Source organism: Mustelus asterias, chromosome 3 (assembly GCF_964213995.1).
Source record: "Mustelus asterias chromosome 3, sMusAst1.hap1.1, whole genome shotgun sequence".
NCBI classification, from domain to species: Eukaryota; Metazoa; Chordata; class Chondrichthyes; order Carcharhiniformes; family Triakidae; genus Mustelus; species Mustelus asterias.
In genome coordinates, this window is record NC_135803.1 from 107,761,090 (window position 1) to 107,785,620 (window position 24,531).

The window sequence follows — 24,531 nt, forward strand, 5'->3', positions numbered from 1 at the left end:
TGACAGCAAAGCTAACCACTGTGCCACCGTGCCTCACTCTGTTTCCCTTCCTGAGTTTTCCGCACCCTCCCCCACCCCCCCCCCCCCCCCCCCCCCCCGCCCCTCTCTTGCGCACATTTCCTTTCATTAAAACTTACAATTTTAATCAAGATTTTGGTCGTCTCGTGTCCCAGTGCTGGTTTGGGGCAAGGGGTGCCCCCCCCCCCCCACCCCTTCATGGCAGGTTCTCTGGTGGTGGGATGGGCAAGCCATGCAAAACACCTCAGACATCAGTGGGACAGGAATATCCCACCGGCAGCCAATGGTGAGCCACCGGCAACGCCGGAAAAGATGCCGCTAGGGAGTTTCAAAATTCCACCCAGTGTCAAATTTTTACATTTTAGCAAATTAAAGGCACAATATAAATGTGGAGGTTGTTTCGTTAAGTAATTGCTTCCTGAGGAACAGAGGAAAAAAAGCACAGGGTAGTTTGTGTGCGTCTCACCAGCAATAGAACGGCATTGCCAGAAACCTGGGACTTAATCACTTCACGGAGGAAATGTATACCACAGGGAGACAATGAAAGTGGAATAGCATATTATGAAATCTCATGTTCTCAATATGTTTGAAGTAAATGCAGTTTGAATTGCACAAGTCCACCATTGATCTGATGTGTGCAAATACTGAAAAGGTCAATTCGAAAAAAGCAAGCCATATTAATTTTTAACAACAGTTAATGCTTGGTGACATTGCATAGAATCCACAACCCAGAAGCAGGCCATTCAGCCCAACTTATCCATGCCAGTATTCATAATTCACACGAGCCCCCTTCATCTAATCCTACCAGAATAACTTTCTACTCCTTTCAATAATTTTAAAGGTAAATCGCATCAGTGCATTTTTCAATTTTAATTTTGTGTACAACACATTGAGATGTGAGAGGTTCAATACTGCCTATAAAAAGGTGGATGATGTCAACAGAAAATTGGCAGCACTATATTGTTCCCAATGTGAGTACAAGGACTAAATTAAAGCAACCATCCCCTATTAAACAGAATTGAATTGCTTTGAAGGCAAAGTTCAAACTCGTGTGGTTGCCAAAAAGCAAGTTTAATAATATATAGTGGCACATTTTTCCCCTTGAAAAATTAAGAGTCCTGTGTTAAGCCTTCAAACTCAGCTAGGAAGACACGTTTGGTGTTTTATTTTCATCATGGATGGACTGCATCAGCAGTTGAACTTTCAGTTATGTCATCCAGAACATAAACTGGGTCACTAGTTAAATAGCACACTTAGTGCAGCCTCTAGGACCAGAGTTAAGACCAAATGTATGCCCGTGCCACTGGCTGGAAGGTTTCCCAAGATAAAATGGGTTTGAGCAATCTCTACCCAGTTCCTTATGGGTATGAGCTCACCCCACTAAACCGGCACTGATGCAGCAATCTCATTCAGAAGGCCATGAGAGGCCAAATTGGTCTCACAATCCCGATGTTTGGAAAAGTACCTGATTAGGATAGACACATTTGGTGGAATTCTACCAGCTCGCCCTGCCCATTGATGGGTGGAGCAAGCTGGTAAAATCGTGCAAGAGCTGAGAGGTCAGGACCATGCCCGATTTCTTGGCTCTCACGATTTTATGAGAGCTGAATTTCTGGCGACATCAGCCTCTTGCCGGAAATGGGCGAGATGCTGAATAATTTATTTAAAATGTTTATTTACATGTGTTTAGTGAGCCTGGCGCTCAATCGTCTGAGCTCACTTGTGTTTATGGCCTCACTGGGAGAGGTTCGCTCTGGCAAGAAAAATGCCTGCTCCTCACGAAAGGGAACAGTCGTGTGGCCTCACCGGTGGACATTGACACTCTTCACTCCACCCCCCCGCCCCCCCCCCCCTCCCACCCCAGTGGAGGCCAAGGGCAAGGGGGAGCCACTGTGCATTCTGCAAATGTGATTGGATTGGTGGGAGAGTAGTGGGGGTGGGGGGGGTGTGCTGCCGCTCTACAGATGCGATTGGATTTTGGTTGCGGGGGGGTGGGGGGGGCGTGGGGTTTGGGGTAGAAAAACCATGATCAGTCTGGGTGGCGGGGACTGGATGCCCTTGTGTTATGGGGCTCATGATCGGATGCGGGCTCCCACGATTGCAAGGGGGGTGGGGTGAAAGCAGTTCATGCTGGCTCCAGCAGCAGGAGCCCGACAGCACTCTCTGTCAAATCCCTGCTGCTGAAATTGTGCATGTGCAGCATCACATGTGTAGTAGCTCCCTCTACAGGCTGGCTGGTGAATTAAGTAAGAAGTTTTACAACACCAGGTTAAAGTCCAACAGGTTTATTTGGTAGCAAAAGTCACACAAGCTTACGGAGCCCCAAGCCCCTTAATTAAGCCCATTAATTAAGTCCAGCCCACTGCCTGCAAGATCTATAGTCTCCACCAATTTTTCAATGACTAAGTACTTAAGATTGGGTGTGAAAACTCACCCAAAAAAAAAAAAATCGGTTCAGGAACTCTCCCATTTTCACACTAGCTGGACATAATCATTCTCGTAAAATTCTGCCCATTATCCTGATATTCAGACTGCCTGCCAATAGAAGTACACTTGCCTTGATAAGCACTAAACAGCATCCCCATACCAAAAATAATTCTCTTACATCTATACTTCCATTTTCGTGCAAAGAGAAAAAAACATTTTCAAGGTGGAAGTACAAAATGATGCACTTACCCCTCTCACTCAGGGTTATACACCCCACCCAAGAACAGAGCAAGAATCCACTTTTAAAATGGTTAGAAGTTTTCACATTATCTACAGTGGTTCTCTTCAAAATGACTGCTACAGCACAAAGTACTGAATGTTGTGTTCATTCAGGTGCATCAGCAGGGCTGAAGATGGTCTATCACAAACACAGATGTGTCAATGGACCAACTATACTTAGCAACAAATTGTGACATTTATGCTCTTTGTATTTTCAGGGCTATTAATCTCCCGCGGCGATAGCGGCAATTGTCAGGTTATATTTAAACAACAATAAATTATTTTGCAGTCTTTGAAGATGCAGTGACCGGGATTGCTTTGCTTTAGTTGGTGTACCATTTTTAGCCAGCTTCCATTGGAAACATTCAAATAATATTGTATTGGCATAAACCAAGGTACTCGGAGATATGCAAAAGATGACATACAAAAAGCATCTGAGCAGGAGTTTATTTCCATGTGCTTTTAAAAATGTCTGTTCTTATGCTTACAGATTCTTGAGCAGTTTAGTTTCTGATTCCCTGTGACCACATCCCTACTTGACTAACAGCATGGAGAAGTGTCAACAGGCACATAATTGAACACCTAACTACATTCAGGCTAAAGATTTCATAATTGAGTTTCTCTCTTCTCTCCCTCCAATGAAATTTTCAAAATGAATAGGCCACTTACTAAGAGACTAAACAGAAATAAACCACGAGGATACAAGCTAAGGCATTAAGAGAACTAGAATATTCCTGGAAGAATGTAATTTCATTGGTAGCAAGTATTATCCGGAGCACAATAGACAATTTGAGCAATTTGTGGATATATTTTTGAAGCTTGCGCAACCTGCTCCTTTTATTGCTACACATCACCATCTGCAACTCACTGATGGAAATTACAGAGATAGACCTTTGGTGTGCTAAGAGGTTAGTCATATTACAGAATACTTCTTGATCATTAGTCACAAGTCCTACATCTGTTCGCCAACTCAGGGGATCCAGTTTTAATTTTCCTGCAAAGTATACCAAATAGCAATTCAGGTGGACAAATCTTCTCGGACCATCTGCTTCGTATAATTAGTAGTCAACAGCAATCCCATTACCCTTCAGAATTGGTAAACAGGAGTTCTTTCTAGATTAATATAAAGCGAGGCATGATCACTTTTCATAAGCAAGTCAATATAGTCAACATTCTATTAATTTATCTTCAGATATTAACTTTTTAGCCCAGAATCAAATTTCTTTTGCACATTTTATTGCACTTTAATTAAGAAGGCAACAATTTCAAACAAACACTGTTCCTGGACTTAATGCAGTTTAATCCAGTGGACAAATTTTATTGATCAACCATTTGTCATTAATTGCAATCTTATCTTGGAGTCTAAGGGGGATAGATACAAGCCCCATTCTGAAACTGACAGTTGAGTGTGCCAATGAGGGAGTGCTGTTGAAAGTTCTGTCTTTTAGATAACACATGAACCAGAAGCGCTGTTTTTCCTCTCATGGATATAAAAGATTTCAGGACGCGGTTTTATTCACATGAACTTAATAGGAGCACGACAAAGCCATTGAGGTTGTTGACACTGCTCTACCATCCAATAAGTTTGTGGTTGACCTTCCACTTCAACTCCAGTTTCCCTGACTGCCCCAAACCCCTTGATATCAACAAATCTATTGATCTTTATTCTGAATGTCGCGAGTGTCCAAAGCTCTCTGGAGTAGAGAATTCCAAAGATTTACAACTCTTTGAATGAAGAAATTTTACTTCATCTCAATCCTTGAAGATTGTAATGCCATAATGTCTACACTGAAACACCTCAGAAAGACAAAGCCCTCCCCCAATCCACACCATTTACTTCTCAATTTGATTAAGAACCTTATTTACTTTAATGGAATTTTCCCTCATTCTTTGAGACACTAGGGAACATAGAACAATTCATCCATCCCAGGAATTGATCTAGTAATCTTCGTTGAATTCCCTCTATATATCCTTCCTCAGTGAAGGAGATCAAAACTTGTACTTCAGAAGTGGGCTCTTCTAGGGCCCATATAATTGCAGTAAGGCTTATTTATGAATGCACCAATCCTTTTGTAATAAAGACTAACACATGATTTGCTTTCCTAATTGCTTCTCATGCTTGCGTGTTAATTTTGTGATTCATGAACAAGGTCACCCAGGTCTCTGAATATTTAACATTTCCCAGTCTCTCATGATTTAAAAATATTCTGCCTATTTTTCCTACCAATCTAGATAACTCCTCATTATATTCCATCTGTCATGTTCTTGCCCACACACTTAACCCGTCACTATTCCTTGGCAGCCGCTGCATTCTCCTCACACCTTCCTACCTAGTTTTGTACTATCAGCAAACTTGATTATGTTGCACTGTTTCATCATTCAAGTCTTCAACATAGATTTTAAATAGCTGAGGCTCAAGGACTGATGTTTAAGGCATCGCACTAGTTATTGTCTGCCCATCCAAAAAAAAGGACCTGTTTACTTCTATTGTTTTCTGTTTGTTAACCCACCCTCAATCCAAGCTAATATATTAATCCAATCAAGACCTAATTTTGAGTAACTGTCTCAGCCGGAATTATCCGGACATTCACACCCCGCGGTTGCTGCCAGTGAGAATGGAGAATTTGGCACTCAACCAAATCTCCGTTCACAGCAGCGGGACTGGAGAATCCCAGCTGCAGGCGAGGTCAGAGAATCTGGCTCCTTTTGTGTGAAACTTCATTGAATTATTTTTGTAAATCAAAATAATTATATCCACTAGTTCCCTCACTATCCATGATGCTGGCTACAATTGCAGAACACTAATAGATTTGTCAACCACATCTCGCTTACATTAAATCAGTGCTCTGATACCACATCCCTAATACAAGTAGTAGATTCTAACATTTTGCCTACTACTGATAGCAGGCCAACTGGCCCATAGTTGCCAGTTTTCTCTCTCGTTCCTTTCTTGAATAGCAGAGTGATGCTTGTCATCATTCAATCTGCAAGGGCCATTCTAAAACCTAGGAAATTATGGAAGATCAAAAATGCATTCACTATCTTTTATTTTTAATTCATTTGTGGGACATGGGTGTTGCTGGTTGGCCAGCATTTATTGCCCATTCTAGTTGCCCTTGAACTGAGTGGCTTGCTAGGCCATATCAGAGAGCAATTGAGAGTCAACCACATTGCTGTGGGTCCAGAGTCACATGTAGGCAGACCAGGTAAGGACGGCAGATTTCCTTTCCTAAAGGACATTAGTGAACCAGGTGGGTTTTTCCGACAATAGTTTCATGGTCATCGGTAGATTCTTAATTCCAGATATTTTTCATTGAAGTCAAATTCCACCATCTGCCATGGTGGGATTTGAACCCAAGTCCCTAAAACATTAGCTGAGTTTCTGGATTAATAGTCTAGTGACAATAGCACTAGGCCATCACCTCCCTCAGTAGACATATTTTTAATGCAATGCAAGCAGAGGGAATTTTTTATATTCCTCATTTTCACTAAACCCTCGATTCCCCATTGTTCCTATGCACAAAATATTCTGGAAACAAAGCATGTTATGTTTGACATTTCCTTACTCATTACAATTTCTCCTGTCTCGTCCCATAAGAGAGACATATTTGCGCTCACTTCTCTTCATTTTTACATTTCTTTTTACATTATTTTTTTTTTTAATTGAAAAGGTTTTTCATGTCTCCTGCTAGCTTACTCTCATTTTCTCCATCAATTTCTTTGTCATCCTTTGATGAATTCTAAAATCTTCCCATTCCTCAGGCTTGATAGGCTTTTTGTCAATGGTATAAGCCTGTTCCTTGTAACCTAATACAATCCCCCAACTTCTTGTTCATTTTCCCTGTGGTTTTCATTTCTCAAGGACTTGCGTAGTTCTTGTGAATTTAAACTATTTGTACTTGGCTTATCATTCCTTTCACAGTAGTTTCCCAAGCTACCTTAGCGAATTTGCCCTTCATATCTACATAGTTTACTTTGTTGAGATTTATGACCCTAGATTCAGACTTAACTGTCATATCACTGTCACACTCGACGTAAAATTCAAGTATAATTGCCCCCCCACTCAAAATCAGGCTCCTTTACAAAGCTATTAATAAAGACTCTCATGACACAATACTTGATCTAAAATAGCATATTTCCTACTTGCTCTTCACATGCTATTATCGCAAATCGGTTTACCTAGTCTAAGATTAAAGTTGCTCGTGGTTACCATATTTCCCTTGGTATATACTGCATAATTTCCTGACTTGTAATCTCCTGACAACAACTACTATATTTTGGTGAATGGTATTAAAGTTACATAGAAAAACAAGTTCTCTCCAAGTCCTTGAATGTATACTACATTCTATTGACCTCGGTTTATTCTCAGAAAAAAATAACTTGCATTTATATAGCACCTCACACAAGATGTCCCAAAGCATTTCAAAGCCAAGAAAGTACTGTTGAAATGCAGTGACCGACTGTTGTAATGTAGGCAGATGTGACAGTCAATATTCACACAACAAGTTCACATGTGCAATATTTTAGTGTTTATAGTGTAGTATAGTATAGTAAATCTATACTACACTACACTATAGTATAGTGTAGTGTAGTATAGATTTAGGATTAAATGTAGGTTAATACACCAGGAGAACTCCCTACTGTTTTTCAACATCTTTTATGTCTTCCCAAGAGAGCAGAGGGGGGTCTCAGTTTAATGACCTACTCCAGAGATTTGAACATCTCTTGCATAGTACAAAGGAGGACTGCTCTGTCATATTGGAAAAGGCCTGGAACCAATGCCTCCACAAATACAACAAGGTATATACAAATACAACAGAGAGACATGCACGATGAGCATATTGACGTTTCGGTTAACTGACACACGCACACGCACGTACACGCGCACGCACACGCACAATATATTTCTAGAAGCTGAATTACAACAAACAAAAGTCCAATTAAGAGAATCAATATGACAATATGCAGCTAGCGATTTGGTGGTATTATAGATGAGGGCTGTATTGTTCTTGGCTTACATTCACTTATGGACTATAGTGAAGTATAGACTAAACAGTAGAGGAGCAGTTGGGTAATTATCGAAGGCAACTTCAAAGCCAAGTTCCAGAGCTTTTCCCATGTTTCCAATTCATTTTCTCTCAACCCTCATCTTTGTCTCTCCCTGATCTCGGTCAGTTTACCACGTCCTCCTTCCTCTTTAATTCACTCAATTAGGAGTCAATGATCATCTTCACCATTTGCTCTTACTTAGCTTAAATTCCCATGGAAAGTCAAAGTTGAAAAACCTTGTGTATTTAATTTTAAAAATCAAGTACGACAGCAACTGTTACAACTACAATTTTACCAATGATTTGAACCAAGTGGTGGTGGGTGCGTTACAGTTCACTCAGAGTCTGAGTTACTGTGGCAACATGCACTTCTTAGATGCATATTATAATCTATAGTCAGGAGCTATCGAGAGGCTAATAGTAGAAGCCCCAATGTTCTTTTCATCACATGGCAGACCAGGAATCTCTCAATGTTTCAGCAAGTGCAGGCTGAGAGAATTACATTGTTAAACTAATTGCCTTATTAAAGACAGGTAATGGTTATTGGCTCAACCCCAAAAGAATATAAATGGATATAGCTGGAACAGTTGCTCTGTGGGTTTTATACCTTAGCCGAGTTGGAAGCACAATAAGCTTGCTGAAAGTAAAAGACAAGCTGTTGTATTATTCCTCCATCATATGCCAACTGTTAATATCATACACACTGGTTTTCCTCACAGTGCTAGGGACCAGAGTTTGATTCCAGCCATGCGTGATTGTGCAAACTGCGCACATTCTCCCCGTGACTGCATGGGTTTCCTCCAGGTACTCTGGTTTCCTCCCAGTCCAAAGATGTGCAGGTTACGTAGATCGGCTATGCTAAATTATCCCTTAGCGTCCCAAGATGTGCAGGGGATGAAGGTAATTAGTGGGGTAAATGTGTGGAGTTATGGACATAGGGTGCGGAATGGGCCTGGATAAGATGCTCTTTCAGAGTCAGTGTGAACTCGATGGGCCAAATGGCCTCCTTCTGCATTGTAGGGATTCTATGATATGGCGTCTATGCAATCATTCATGTGGCTCGTCAGTTGATCATTCCTTTCTTCTCACCCCCGCGCCTCTCTAGTCAGAGATACACTAAACAGCATGGCAAACAATTCAGGAGCTGCAGGTTAGTTAATTTGTTCTTTTATATACAAATACTGAAACTTCAAATAGCAGGAGTAAGCATGAGTTTTTGTAATAAAGGTAACAACACATGGCAGTGGCACATTTAAAACAATCTTTACTAGTTTAGTGGACACCTTAAGTGACTGGCACAGTTTGTAAAATTACATGAAAATTATAGTGAGTTCATCGTGCTAGTGGGAGGTGCTCGATGAAATCCATAATGTGAATCTTGTGGAGGTTCAAGCCTGGAAATGCTACTCCTTAGCGATGAAGCTCAATCAGGAATTGTACTGAATGCAAATGGCGCCACTGCTCACAGCAATAGGGCTTGATGCACACAAGTCTATTCCACACAGAGTCTGGGTCAATGCTAGAGACAGTTGTAAAGTTAAGCCATTGCTGACATTTCCTCAGTGCTGCCGACCATCCAAAATCATTCCTTTACAATAGGGGAATGCATGATAATCAGTGAAACCTATGACCAGAATTGTACAACATTGAAAACTCACTGAACAGTGCGAGTTTGACACTACTGCCAGAAGCAACACAGACTGGCTCGTATTTGGAATTGTGAATTCAAGGGTGTGAGAGAGAGATTGCTTTGAGAGTCTAATTTAACCTTGTTGGTGATGGATAAGATTTGTCATGGGACCGATAGCCTTGTAGAGCAACAGAAAAGTTATTTGTATTTGTATGGATAGAATGTGAGTGCGATACTTCAAGTCAAGGAAACCATGAGAGACAAGGCAAGGCAAGCTTTGGATCAAAGCTAAAGAATCCAAGATTCATTGCTGGAAAAAAAACAGAAATTCTACAAGAGGGTGTAGTATATTGCAAAATCTGAGAATCTTGTTATATTGCTCTCTTTACTGCCTGTTGTGGAAGTGTAAATGAAGTTATTTCAAAAATGGCTGCCTGCAGCTGAGGATGTGGTTGTCTTCCTCAGTGCAATACACAACAAAGAGCAATTTGGGAAGGTGTGCAACAAATACAGAGAGAACAGCCATTTCAAAGCAAAATATATCATGAGAATTGCCTGCACACAAACAGATAGCTAGAGCAATTAAGAATCAATGAGCTCAGTTCCATTGGTTTTGATAATTCAGTGTGCTACACTCGAGCTGGAGCCAGGCAAGTGCCTAAGATTTTCAATAGAGACAGGTGCACAAGGTAACATGATTCCACTTCATGCATTACTAAGAAGTAACAAACGATTTTAAGCTTGCAGAGATGGAACCACTTAAGTCAGCAATTCTAGCTTGTATCAGAACAAGTCTCCCCATGATAAACAGGATTTCTGGTCCGATGTGCTGATAATATTGATGGCATGACTATACCACAGCTGCTTGTCTGGACATGCCAGAAGCATCACAATAATTATGCAATTAATAACATGCCATCTACTGGAATAATGGGATCTATGATCAATGACAAGAATGGCACTGAAATACACATGGGCGTTCAGTGATGGAGTAGAATAAGTTGAGTGTGAATATCAAATCAGACTGAACAACACCAACATGTTCCATGCCATGTACCAATGGCTTTAAGGGATAAGCTGAAGGAAACCCTGGATAGTCTGGTCAGACAGAACATCAACCCTCCTATAACGTCAGCCTCATGCATCTGTTCAATGGTACTTGTTCCCCAGAAGAATAGTGCATTGTGCATCTACTTAGTTCCTTATGATTTAAGCATTTAAAGTGGGAGCAATATCCAGAAGCAATGATTCCATACACCGACATATTGCTCAAATCTTCATGGGTTTTGTGAAGCGAGTCTCAATGAACAATTGCTGCACATCTCTTTGGACAACACCTCTGGATACTGAGATTAGCTCAGAACCAGCAGCTTTCAAACAAAAAAACATAGCCGAGCTGATGGAAGGACTGCATGGGATAAATGTCACTGCAGATGATTGTGATAAGTTTTGAAAAAAAATGCTTAAAGGAGCAATTCAAGATGATGATAGAAGTCAAGAAGCTTCCCTATATTGCAATGATGGCTTCTTTTTGAACTGTACAGTGTAGGTACCAAATTTCTTTGAGGAGAGAATGTGCCACAAGATGCACATTGAATGCAAGTACATCACCTCTGAGTGATCACCATATGATTTGACAGGTGGTTCCTTTGTCGAGAGTTCTGAAAGCAGCAAGGTATTTGCAGTTCCTGCAGGTTTAATTGCTATTTTACAAATGTAAACCAAACATTTACATTCTTTGTAACAACGCGTGACCTACTTTTTCAGGAGGTATTGATGTACCCGAGGGTGCGCAAAATGTTAGCAGCTCAGCCTTCATTTACTGGGAAGTCCATTTGGAGGAGGCAGAGACTGTCTGTGACAGGCTGGGTAGGTCATCCCAGGTCACATAGTCAGTAGCTTATGTGAATTCGATTACTTTGCTAATTAAGATTTTAAAGAGCCAAGAAAAGCCCAAGTTACGACACTGGTCACCAATGACAAACAGGCAGTCCTTATGTTTGCTATAATTGCCATGGTTCAACTAACAGTGAATATTTTCAATGAAGTATTTCTATAACATGTACAGTATTTTAATATTCCATCTGCTTGTCCCCAGATATGGGCAAATATATTGAAATTCTGGTGTCATTCCAGCTGGCAATCCTCCACCCAGCAGAGAGCCTGGGGCCAGTGGATAGATTCCTGCTGCCTTTTCTTCCACCTCTCTCTGGATTTCCACTGGCTTCACAATCCAACACCAAGAGGAAATGTTGGATATTACAGCCACCAGAGTGGAAGATCAACTTGTTCAGATTTGCCACTCTCAAACCACCCATCAGGGGGTGCAAGAGGAGACTGGGGCAACTTCTGCTTTCTCTGGGGAATTGTCTGATATTTGCTTGCATGGTTATGGCCAGCATGAAAGAGGGGGCAATAGAACACCATCTGGCATCCCACCTCGCCACTCTCTGGGACAACTCTTGTCCGCCTTGCCCAAAGACCTGTACCTCCAGGATTAGCCTGCTGAGTCACACGAGGAGACACAAATCATGAAGCCTGGAATAAATCACCCTCATTCCATGGGATTGATGATGATTACTACTATATACATGTTTTTACTTTATCATGCTTGATCTCCAGACTGGAATGTCATGCAATCAGAAATTTTTTTTAAAACACCAAATTCTGCCACTAATTCTCAATACATAAATAGCCAAATTTTATGAATTTAGATGGTTAAGTCAAAGTCAGTGACACCCAAAGAATACAATTAATCTAATGAACATTCTTAAAATGAACCCAGTTTGCATTGTTCTAAATACTCTCCAAGAGAAAAGAAATGCTGCAGAACAGGCAAAGCTAACAAAATGTATTTTCTTAGTGGAATTGAGCTCCAAAGCCCTCAACCTTCATCTACCCAATCCATCTGGGTAAGTGGAGTTAAAATACAGACCAGCCCTGATAAAAAAATCAATGGCAGAAATGGCTTAAGGGACAGAATGGCCAACATTGTTTCCTAACTTGACTGGGTCCAATACACAACAAAGAAGGTGAGAATGGGTAATGGGAGTGCCAGGAAGGTGAAAAGTATAAAGACCTGAAACATTAACCTGTCTCTTCGAACAGCCATGACGGATCTTTGTCCAATAGTTCTGTGGCAGACCACTGGAAAAGCAGTGCAAACGTTTTTTTCCAACACTTCTCAAGAGCTCTGCTGACATCACAGCAGACGATTAGGAGAATTCCCATGGAAATCCAGTGTTATGTTCTGCCAGCGCTGTTAATGATATCAAATTTATAGAATTTGCAGTTTCTCCTTCACTTGAACACGATTTCTGACTGTTCAAGAGCTGTCAAATTTATTTTTGTCCTCACATTGTCCCTACATTCTCCTTGATGCTAATAAGAAAAACACTTATTTTTGCAGAGCTTCACATATTTATGTCCTTGAACCTTCTCTGAAAAATCTCCAAGAGATTTGATTTTCAAAATTGGAGATAACTGGAGGTAACTGAAGGAATTTTCAGATATTACCAATTCACTATGCAGTACTTTTTTTCAATCCATAGAAACTTTATTTGTCAATTTTGTATTTCTTTCTGCATCAAGAAAGTGGAGGCCGCCTATATTCCCCCCCCCCCACAGCAAGTCACTTGGGAGGCGAATGGGTGACTCTAGTTGTGTCTAAATATTGAGATAAAAATGAAGGCCAAAAATGTATAATGAAACCCCCTCAAAAGGGAAAAAGCTAGTTAGTATTGTGGGGAAGGAGTAGCCTGACTTGAACAAATCAAGCTCCACATTAATGCTTTAATCATTGGAATTGCTAAATTAAAAAAATCCAAAGATCATTGTGTTTGGTTTTCCCCATTCTGGTAGGTACAGGATACGATGAAAGTGGAGTTGTTGACAAATCATGGCAATCAATTTGTCTCTACAAGGCAAAATGAGAGATCTACCAGCCACCACCCCAAAGTTGCAGAGTGTTTGGGGATTGCTAGATCTGAAGTTGTGTGTTCCTTCCAAGCATGCACACTTGGCATACATCATGACTTGGATCTTGCTGTCCCAATATTATTGAGAATTTCACCACTACTGAGGCTGCAACTTCTGAGGAACTCGCACTTAAATCTAAAGCTGTCATGTGCCTGAATGGGCTCCTGAAGATGATGCTTCCTTCCATTGAGACTGCAAGTCAGGAACCTGGGCTGACTCTCTCCCCCCACCCCAGCTGCTCCTAGTAGTGCAGAACCCACTTAGCAGCACATCCATTTAAATCAACTGGAGGTATTAAAACACATTCTCTCCTCTCCCAACATTCATTGAAGTTTTGGAATTAAAGTGCAGAAATGTAAATTGGTGGTGATCGATTCCTCTTCTGGTTACCGCAATATTTCAAGGTTAGAAAACAAAGAAATAACTGGGTGTTACTTTTTACATCTTTGTACACAAATCATAACTGAACAAAGTCTGACATCTGAACTGTGAAAAACACTCTCGTAGCCTTTAAAAATAGATAGCATTCAAATAGACTTAAAAGACTACATTTGTCATCCGACAATGACTTTTATAAACGCGAAAAGCTGGAAATTCTCAGCTGGTCTGACAGCATCTGCGGAGAGAACACAGAAAACAACTTATATAGCATATTTAACATAAGTATATATCTCAGGGTAATTCACAGGAGCATTATGAAACCAAGTACGGGCTTGAACCACTAAGGAGTTAAGAAATCTGATGGCCAAAATCTTGGTGAAGGAAGAAAACAAGTAGAGGGTGGAAGAGGGAATTCCAGAGTATGGAACCTCGGCAACAGAAGACATGGCAATGAAAAGTCTCTCTTTCTCTCTATGGTTTGGACCATGAAATCACTATGGGGTAAAACAAGAAAGCAGTCCCCAAGAACGACCACAACCACTACAGAAAATGAACCCACACTGTTAGTGTGATTTGATGCCATACTCCAGATATCTAGCCAACTGAGTTAACCCACCGTAGAAACAGAAAATACTGGAAAATCTCAGCAGGTCTGACAGCATCTGTGGAGAGAGAATAGAACCAATGTTTCAAGTCTATGTGACACTTGGTCAGAGCTCTGACAAAGGGGCATCTAGACTTGAAACATCGGCTCTATTCTCTCTCTGCAGATGCTGTCAGAGCTGCTGAGAGCTTCCAGCACTTTCTGTTTCAAATTCCAGCATCTGCAGTATTTTATCTCTCCGAGTTAACCCACCCTGAGGAGGGAATCAGAATGATCAATTTCAAGATACAAGGGAGGGAGATTTGGATAATTCTCTCTATATGGAGCAGGTTGTCAAGTGTATCAAATCTTTGCCTCAGTTGAAACAGAGACTGCTGCATTTTTCAAGAAGGAAAGTTATCTAAAACAGAGGAAGATGCATTATTACCAGGAGATGACAAGGAGGTGAAATTTGTTTTAGATTGCCGGAGTGAAGAACCAATACGAACATGATGGGCCAAAGGACCTCCTTCTGTTACAAATTTCTATTGTACTAAGGAGGTGTCAGTTTACAGACGATAGGAATAAAATTGTACCACAAGCAAAAAACAAATGCCAGGCTTCTGCTTCAGGCAACTTTCCAGTGGTAGCGGGAAAACATGACCGGCTGAATAAAAGAATGCTCAATGTTAATGAAAGGACTTCTCACCAAGCAAATTAACTTTAATCGCTGGTCACACAGACCTGTGCCAGAATCATTCCTGTGACCAAACATGGGAAGGGGATTTAAACTGCAGCCAGAGGCAACAGATGGAGTGCTGACTGGCACGAACATGTGTGCTATTTTATCTTGCATGATTGTTAGTCTGAACCAAAACAAAAAGGCAAATTGTGCTTTCTTCTCCCTCTTTTTACCATGAAGTCCAGCGAAGGGCACTGCCCTTGCAAAGTTGATCTACTGACTGAGCGTTTTATTTTGAGAGAGAGGACATTGAAATATCAATCAGCATCACATCACAAAACCACTACTTCTTAGGGGTCCTTGTTTCAGCTACGCTGAAGAATTCAAGATGATCCCGGTTCCTTTGTAAGGCACCAGATTTGGGAAGAGTTCGGCACAACTCCACGATGAGGGATAATCCAATCCTGACGCACGGTCCTAACTCTCTGCACTTGCTCCTGCCAAAACTCTGCCAACCTGATGAAAATATCAGCTTTTAATTTTGATCCAGTGGTAATCTATAATGGCTCCAAAGCAGAATGAATAGTCACAGTCAATAGCGTTACAAGATTAAGCAGCGCAGATGCAGAAGAATGAGAGCACAGAAGGGCTGGTCATTGATTGGCACACAAAAAGGGTGAAAAGGTTAAATGAGGCAGTGAATAGGGTAGCTGCGACATCAACTAGGCTACGATCTGTTCAAATTCAAGCAAGTTTGGAAGGGGAAAAAAATCTTGATGCCCAGCTACAGGGGCATTAGTATTTCAGTTCATGTGAAAAGGAAAAAGAAAATCATGTTTCACCAACCAGAAAGTGCAGACGACTGGCTTTTTGTTAAAAAGCTTTGTGAAGGCCTAAGCTTCCATCTGTAATTTTTACACATGGCCTCCGATAATTTAATTAGACGTAGTTTCCAGCACATTTAAAAGTGTATGCACACTGTACCAGATGACATGTGACAGGCACATGTTTTTTATTTATTCTTTCACTGGATGTGGGCATTTGTTGGCTAGGCCGAGCTTAGTGTTTGTTGGGAAACAGGTGCTCGCACTATAAACACACAAGTCCAAACAAAAGATCCAACACTGACAAAGATTTGGAATGGTCATATGGCAAAAGGAGGGAATACATGACAATTTTAGAAAATCTAAGTGTTGTATGATTCAGGAGCCTGCTACCTAAAGGACACAAACATATCCAGATCTAAATGGCTGTCAAAATATCTGTGACCTATCATTAATTGGCAGCAGACATCTGAACGATCCAGGTATCCACCTAAAGTACCTGTTTATGCAGCTGCATCCGTACCTATGGGTGTTGTATCAGCACAATTTTTGTGTGATGTAAACTCTGGGGAAGGCCTGATAATTGGCAGGGGATACCAGAATAGATCATCCAGTTTCTGTTTACATGGAGTTTATTACTAAAGAACATCTGAGCTTTTCTTGGTTCAAATTGATAATGCAATCATATTTAGTTAGAAATTTCTGGGTTCAGATTACCACTCCAGAACTTGAGCACAATCATTCCAGCTCAGATCTGGAGGAATGCTGCATTGGCAAAGGTGCCACTCGTGGACATGGTATTCACCTGTGGCCCATCATTGTGTACTGCTGGTTCGGGTGAATGTTAAAGATCCCACAGCATTAATTAAAGACGGGCAGGGAGTTGTCACATTGCAATGGCCAACATTATTCCCTCAACTACCGCCAGAGCCAGATTGGGTGGCAATTTATCTCAGAGATTGTTTATGGGATCTTACATGAAAATACTGCCACATAATAATTATTTGTACGCCAAATCTTTCGTAACATACCTGTGGGATACTAACCAAAAATAAACAAACAGAGGACTGGGTTTTTGCCGTTGATGCTGGAAGCTCAAGTCGGGAAATATCTTGACTCGGCAGACCCATCTCCATGGAAATAACCACTGCATGCTATTTCACTCCAGGGGGGAATGGAGTCAGGCCTGCCACCTTTGTAGGCAGGCACAGAGGCAAGTGACTACCACAACAGACTGGTTAGGAGGTCTGCTTTCGTTCTCTGAAATGTTAGCTAGGTTGTACAGAAGGGTATATGGCTTCTCACCCTTACCATTCATCATGTCCCTGTCAAATCCCCATTTCCCCGTGCACCCCTATGTCAGACCCCCATGCTCCCTTGTATGCCCAAATCAACTCCATTTTCCCTAATGCTATGCCACCCCTACAGCCACTCAATTAGTGTCTACAATAGGCGGATCTCAGGAGCAATGTGGAGATGAAATAATTAAAACAAACAATCTAAGGGAGCTCTCACTCATACATGATAGTGAACCAAAAAAGACCTCCCATTCATGAAACCCATGCAAAATTTAAATCCCCTCAAGTGGTTATCTGTTGTAAAAATAAACTTCTATTCACTAACCACATCAAAGCAGCTAATCCCTTTAATAGCCTCCTGAAACTGCTGATCAAAATGTTGAGTCAGTTCCCCTTGGCACAATAAGTGGTTTTGGAACTTTTGAAACTCAGCCAAGAATTAATAATGGACTCTAATAATAGCACTTGAAAAATTTTACGAACGAAGTCTATTGAAATTGTGGGAACAAGTTGCTAATGTTTCGTTTTACTAAGCTACACTAGATAGCCTGTCAACCAAGACCCTCCAGCAGCGGTTCTCTTTTATTTTACTGTAGCTGACAATTGCAGCCCAGCTTTTTCATCATACAAGGTCTGAAGATTTAAATAACTTCAGATCATGACAGCATGTACATAATGTTTCTCTACAACCTCCCTTTTTGTTTATAGAATCCCTACAGTGCAGAAGGCGGCCATTTAGCCTGTCGAGCCTACACCGACAACAATACCACCTAGGCCTTATCCCCATAATCCCACATATTTACCTGCTAATCCCCCTACACCAAGGGGCAATTTAACATGGTCAATCAACCTAACCCACACATCGTTGGAGTGTAGGAAGAAACCAGAGCACCCAGAGGAAATCCACGCAGACATGGGAAGAACGTGTAAACTCCACACAGACAGACACCCAAGGCCAGAATTGAACCCAGGTCCCTGGCACTGTGCCGTTTAGGTTTGTTATTCTCAATTGTTTTTAGATGTTCTTGTCAGGAATTTCCACAGAGCCTTACTGCACTGTAATTTTGGCAGAAGGCTCAGCACACGTGAAAGGTGTTTCCACCAAACTCCTGCCAAAGGTACGGGAGAAAGATGACAGGAGGGTGCAGCAGGTAATGAGAGGCGAGTCTATGGACAGAGGGAGAAATAATGGCAACCTGGATAGGTGGAGAGAACTTCTGTTCAGAATTTACCACCAGTTTGTACTGACATTGCATCTAGATTGTCACAAACTTTTAAGGCGAGTGTGTTTTGTGCAAATGCTAATCTGCAATATCATTTATTGGCCTCAGAATGACATTCAAAGAAAACTGAGCAGCTAAGGTAACAACGCAGTCCCATTGTGGGCACACATCTTTCCTGGGCCTCATCTAAAAATAGACAGAAAAGAACAGGAACAGTATTGTGTCCTGTGATTGAAAGAAATATATTTTAATTTACTCCACTAAACAGAAACAAAACGCTCCTGGAATCAACCCAGCTACAGATGTGTGTGTTTGTGTTCACGGTTTCTGAAATAGAAAAGCAGATTATTGCGAAGGGGATTACTGAAGTTTGAGATGGAAAGAGTACTAGCACTAATAGCAAAGCAAATGAATCTTCTTAATCTGCTCCAGATATACCAGACTTTAGAACAGTGTGTCAGTCATTTTAAAAGTTAAATTAAAAGATAAGGAAGCCTATTCTTCACCAGGGCATGTGTACGCCACAGAGTCGAATTCTGATTAATGCAGTGCAACTTTGAAATGAGTTCAAGCATCGTGTCTGCATTTTACCTCATCACCATGGAGCCCTATAAATGCCACCACTGTCCAGCTTGGGAACAAATGAGGAGACATCTGCACAGTTCACATGTCTGCCAGGACAACCAGACGCACGGATTGTGAGGTCTTTGTTCACTGTTGCATTCAATGCCGACACTGGAACAGCTTCTCTTCGGCTAATTAATGCAGTCAATTAATGAAATGAACTCAAACAGCATTTCAGATTAAAAAGTCAGTTGAAAAAAAAAGAACTGGATGGGATTTGAGACATTTCAAAGAAAAGAATTGATGCGGGGGTGCATTAAGAGAATTCTAACTACTGAATGCTTTGGACCCAGCAATCATTTCTAATAGTCAACTGAGCAGTTTTTATTAAATCAAGCAGTATCAAAACATCTATCTAACCATTGCCGCAGAGCTTGCACACCCCACACTATTAAAACCTTCCATTTACAGTGAATCGTCTTTAATAGAATCGGTCATAATTAAGAGTATTTTTTTTGTGTAGCGAAAGAGCAAAACAATCCTGTTTTCTACTCAAGTCTTCCTCTCCTCCCACAAATCAACATACAGGCAGAAGATTGCGGTCATCCAATTTACATTATTATCTTCCTTGCCCTTTCTAAACTTGTTGATATTACTAGAGGTTTTTTGTCCAGTTAATTTCTTAATTAAAAACTGGCCTCGTTTATCCAGATCATAGGTCAGATCACCCTCACTGTAGGCGGGGATTGATGGCAAACTCCTGCATTTCTACTAACCTTGCTTTTGACCAGTGCTGAAGAACGGATCAAGAATGAATGATTCTCCATTTTCCTTTCCTTTGAGAAAGTGCCTGGCACTTTCCTTAAGACCCTCAGAGGAATTGGAAATCAGCAGAATTGGGGGTGGGAGTGTTTGACTGAGATCTCCATGGTAACTTTCATCGACAGTTCAATCTGCTCCCTCCACTGTACTACAGATATGAAAAGGTGTTTTCTTTTTTACCCAAACACTTTATGCCTCTGTTACTGGCATAGTTAGACTCTACATTTTATACTTTGATGAGGAGAGGGTGAGATTTAACCCACTCAAAATACATCCACTTAAGAGTTAAAATCAGGCCATCCAGATGGACTCCTCAGTATAGTGATTGTGGACTGTATTAATAACTAAAATCACATCTTTCAACATTATTCACAAAGTCATTCATACTGACAGTTAAATAAGACATCACAGGTTTAAAAATAAAACAGAACAGTTTGTACCACTGCCTAGAAATTCTTCACACAAAAAAGGTCATTGGGTGGGATATATATAAATAATGAGAGGGCGAGAGACATATTTTGAGTTTGGTAATCTACATTGGGTTGAATGGCCTCCCTCAACCTCATCTGTCTTGTGACTACATAATCCACCCAAGCTTTGGTGTTCACAGCACAAGCACATGACCCCATGATGGGGTTAAATTCGACTTAATGCGCACAGTGAAAAAATGAGCTTACTCTGCAACTTCCAAAAGCAAAGGCTGCATGCATTGTTGCAAATTTCTGCTGGGGGGGGGGGGGGGGGTGGAGAAAGAGAGAGAGAGAATTTTTTTCAAGAGTCAGGTGCAAGATTAATTTGGTGCTAGTTAGTATTGTATCGGGTGACGGGGGCAACATCATACTGCAAGCTACTTTGTGAAATTGAATCTGATAATATTAATGTGCTAAACGATGCCTCTGTCCTTCGTATGCAAGCCTCATTCAAGTAATGGAGACCACTTCCATTCCCTAGCCCCTGCTAAAACTTTTACAGCACTAATGCAGAACGCCAGTTAGAAGCAATTCAAATAGCCTCTAATATTTATTCAGCATCATGAAACAACATTACAGAACAGTAAATCAAAATTAATGAACTGATGCCCTGTATCCAAGAGTAGTGCAGTTCCTCAACATGGCACAAACGTGCTGACCAATCAGGGCAGTGCAGCCTTGTAGCACACTTGAACCAACTTGCTTTTTTGAACAACTTGGTTGACGTGAGGGCAAATGACTTTTGTGCTACCTCAGTAATTTCTCAGAGCTCCAATGTGCAAGCCACATTCACTGGCTAAACTTGACAGGGCTTCATTTCTATGCTGGACAGAAGAATTATTGATAAAGAATTTTGAGCAGGACATGGGATCAGAAATAACTCAGCAGGCTGGCAATGTCACCAACTACATCACCATGGTCCACCCATGCTCACAGGCTTGTGTGAAGTGATGCCCCAAGCACCTTTGCCAGATAGAAGACTTAGGGCAAGATATAAAACTCGCCCCGTGTATTTCCAAACTTCCTTCATTCATTTTGCTTGTGACTCGTTTGCAATTCGTCATCTGAATCTCCTATTCCATGGATAGTAAATAGACTAGTGCGAGCGCAGGTCACAAAGTTATTCATACTGGAGGAAATCTGAAATGCGAGTTCTTAAAGCTCTCAGCACTGATACTCAGACTGCCAAAGTGGGACAGTACAAGGAATTTTTATCGGTGCTATTAATTGGAAGTGGAAACCAGTTAAACTCTAGTGACTTTACTCCAATTAACCCTTTAAGAATTGAAAGCCGGTTCAGTCACTGGATTAAAAAACAAACTACTTGAAAAGAAGAATGCATATAATTGACTATGATTTGACACGATCATTCATTTTCATAGCTGTCACTTAATATCGGTAAGGCGAGTGCACACAAACTTAATGTTGCGTTTTAAGGCACGCACTATCAAAAGGGAGATAGAATCCTCACAATTTAGAAAGTAGTACAATAAACTGAAACAACTCAACTCATTTACTTCCACGAGGATGTGGGAAAATTGCAGAACAAGATCACCTAAGTAGCTGCTTCCAATGCAAAACTGCACATAAATAACCGAAGACCGACATTCTGCATATCTTTTCATAAATTTACATATTCATAAATACTAAACTGCTCAATAAATTGTGCTAATTAAATATGATTAGCTCCAGCGATACTTTCATACATACAGACATTGGGGTTTAATTCTTTTGCTCCAAAAGACGACTGCCCCGAAACACTGTCTACTGGTTCATGTTTCCACTGTTCCTTTGTCAAACGCTTTCAGATATTATCCAAATGATTACGCGTATTGCTGAGAAGGTGATTCAAGTCACTTGTCTGTATTTTAAGCACTTCCAATGGCAGGGGGAATTTGTGAAATTACTCAAACACAAGGAATAATTACAAAAATCTCAGTTTAAAATTGAAGTAACAATATTCCTGTACTCTGAATGAAAGTGCACCGTAAGAATGGGTCCTTCGATAAAGTAAAAAAAAACTCATTAAATATTACAATGCACATTTCTCCAGAAGCTCAGACGTAAATTGATATATTGTTTGAAAATTTCCTTTGAAAGAAATTCTTGACGTTATTATCTGAAAGAAAAGTTATAGGAATCTCATCACACGGTACGTAACCTGTCTCACACAGTCTCCTTACACCTTAACATTTTCCTACCAAAGGGAAGATCAGGAGCTAAACACTGAACTTGGGGGCAGGGAAGAGAGAGAGAGCAAGAAAGAGAGAGGACACATTTGAAAAGAAGAATGCCGATTGTTTTGTAGAGTCAGCAAATTATCCTTTTTCCCGCACCACCACCCCCCCCCCCCCTCTTCTTTACCTTCCCAAAAAGAAACAGCTGCCAAGGGGAATGAGAGGCAAGGAAGCACAAAGTGAAGCAGAGCAACATTTGTATACTCTAAATACAGAACACGCCAGCAGCTGCTCGCCTTGTTTGCATACCTTTAGACTATCTCTCATTTGGCAGCTCAGACTCCTTTCAGTGTTTGACTGCCTCCTTGAATAATACCTTCCTAGGAATGGGGGGAGGGGGGGGGGGTGGAAATGGGAGGATTATGCCTTCCATGTGAATAGTTCATTCATCGGCTTTATACCATGAGGTCTGGGACCCTGTCACACAGCCCCAAGCAAACACTGACAGCTATAGTTAATGGCCAGATTCACACGCGCTCTCATACACCACAACTTGCTAGCAGCCTTTTGTCTGGGAACCGCTCTTGTATGGTGCTGGGACGAGGGACAGAGGGTGCTGCCTTTCAAGAGTGCGAAAGACAGAGGCGAAGGTGAAGGGCTCTTCCCAGCCCCTTCATCAGCTTCAGAGGTGACAGCGGACTCTATGATCTTAGAAACATAGGGCCCATGCTGAGCTTTTCACTTTGCTTCTTCAGGGCCTATTGTCTCCTTAGATTCCTGAGTGTGAATAAAGGAAGGAAAGCTCCTTCCAGAATGCAGTCGCATTTAAATGTAAATCAGAGATTAGTGGGGGTGGGACATGCCTCTGCTTAGCAGACAATCATTTCAACTTGAAAACAAACTGTGGTCAAATTAATAATTGCTTGAGGAATTACACAGCTAACGCAAGCATGAGAAAGAGAGAGAATAAAAATAGCAGAGCCTTACCCAAGTAAATTGAAGTGTTGTATCCAGCTGCAGGTTAAATTCTGACTGGAAACTGCTTCACGGCGATTTGGGGCACTCAGCAGTGTTGTGTGCAGTCACTGTGAAGGACTCATTTAGTTAATTGCAAACACTCAATAGTCTCCTTTTCTCTCACCCTCTGTGTCCTTATCTCTCCCTCTCTCTCTCTTTTCAGGTTTTCAGCAGCATTTCTTCCATCAACAAAAGATAAACTAAAAATTCAAATTCTTTAATGGCATTTCTGTAAAATCTCTGCTGACTGCAAAAGCACACGAGGTTTCCACCACCTCAGAGGATCAACTCTCCCCAGCATCGGCTTCCTCCACTGCTTCTGGTAGCGTTAGCACCTGGTACTATAATACAGCAATGAGCTAACTCCAAGCACTGGATTGGTGGATGCCAGCTGTCGATCACAGAACATTCAGACAAGCAAAAGCCCATCTGCAAAGCTTGCTGTGCATACAATGGGGGGGAGGGAGGGGGGGGGTCTGACTGGGGAGGAATTGGCAGGGGAAAGAGTTGAGGGGATGGGAAATCGGGGACGAAGGAATCCTCCAGCTCGATTTTCCTGTTAAGCGTTGGTTAATGAGTTCCGGCAAATGTGCTGGCAAAATCGAAGGTTCGAGCTGAGACCCACTGAGTCCTTGCTGAAGTCTGTCCTCCTTATCTTAAAAACTCCTAAAGATCAAACTGCTCACATCCGGAGACTATAGGGAGGGAAGGAAAGGTAACTGATTTGAAAAGCTTGTAGATTGATGGGGGATTGCGGGGGGAGAGAGAAAATGCTGTCCCCTGAATCTTGCACTGCAGTGCAGAAATTCTTCTGTAGTTTTTTTTTGGCTGAAAGTCTTTCACAGGCTGAAAGGAGAAATGAGGGTCAGAATCTTACGTTTTAATGATGCTGGATTCAATTAATAAAATGACTTACGGTGAGAAAGCTCAGAGCAAATATAATGTATGCAGCAAATTAAAACTAACACAGCAAAGACGGAGATATTCACAATGACCTTTTTAAATCCATGGCATTTATATAATTTTTCATTTTCATCCTTCAGATATTTCCCGTTTTTTGATTGCAATGTGAGTGAGAAATACATATCTGTAAACTTGTTCAGCAGAATT

General features: G+C 41.2%; 1 protein-coding gene across 1 annotated transcript in view; it reads right to left on the minus strand.

The window, feature by feature from the left end:
- Positions 1 to 23,736, minus strand: part of lrrn1 (leucine rich repeat neuronal 1) — a 38,035-nt gene extending 14,299 nt beyond the window's left edge. Inside the window, exon 1 of the mRNA XM_078209430.1 lies at positions 23,392 to 23,736. The gene's annotated coding sequence lies outside the window, so the exon portion shown is untranslated. The remainder of the gene's footprint in view (positions 1 to 23,391) is intronic.
- Between the last annotated feature and the right edge of the window lie 795 nt (positions 23,737 to 24,531).